This window comes from Gossypium hirsutum, chromosome A10 (genome assembly GCF_007990345.1).
Source record: "Gossypium hirsutum isolate 1008001.06 chromosome A10, Gossypium_hirsutum_v2.1, whole genome shotgun sequence".
Lineage (NCBI taxonomy): Eukaryota > Viridiplantae > Streptophyta > Magnoliopsida > Malvales > Malvaceae > Gossypium > Gossypium hirsutum.
In genome coordinates, this window is record NC_053433.1 from 9,466,098 (window position 1) to 9,466,854 (window position 757).

Below are 757 nucleotides of genomic sequence, written 5' to 3' on the forward strand. Positions count from 1 at the left end.
TCCTCCAACCTGCACTATAAGTGTTACTATAGGGATGATTCTGAGACCTAGAATTATTACCCATATAGTTGACTTGTTCGCTCTCTGTGCTAGGGTTATAGGATAGACATTCTAGATTGTTCATCCCTCCTCTATTTGTATCGCATTGCATCACTGGATGTACCTGTGTAGAACCATATAAACCATCAATCTTTTTACTCAAAAGTTCTACCTAATTTGATAACATAGTGACCGTATCAACGTTAAAAACACCAGCTACTTTCGTCGGTGTTTTGTTATTCAGAGTCCCATCAGCGGATGCATCGATCAATTTCCTAGTTGAGCGGTTCAAACCATTGTAAAAAGTTTGAACATGTAGCCATAAAGGTACCCATGAAGGGGAGACCTTCTCAATAAGACCTTATACCTCTCCCATGCATCATACAGGGTCTCTAAGTCCATTTGCATGAAGGAAGATATATCATTCCTCAGCTTGGCTGTCTTAGCCAGTAGAAAGTAATTTGATAAAAATTTCTTGGTCATTTACTCCCATGTAGTGATAGCACATTGTGGTAGGGAGTTCAACCACTGTTTAGCCTTATTTATTAATGAGAATGGAAACAACCGAAGGCAAATGACATCGCCAGAAATGCCATTTATCTTGAAAGTGTCGCAGAATTCTAGAAAATTAGCCAAATGAGTATTTGGGTCTTTGTCCTGCAAACCATAAAACTGAACAAACTATTGAATCATTTGAATAGTGTTAGGTTTCATTTCA

At 38.2% G+C, this 757-nt stretch overlaps 1 non-coding gene across 1 annotated transcript; it reads left to right on the top strand.

The window, feature by feature from the left end:
* Positions 1-367: 367 nt before the first annotated feature.
* Positions 368-474, top strand: LOC121208718 (small nucleolar RNA R71). The gene has a single exon (XR_005903848.1). It is a non-coding gene; the product is annotated as a small nucleolar RNA R71 (small nucleolar RNA).
* Positions 475-757: the final 283 nt, after the last annotated feature.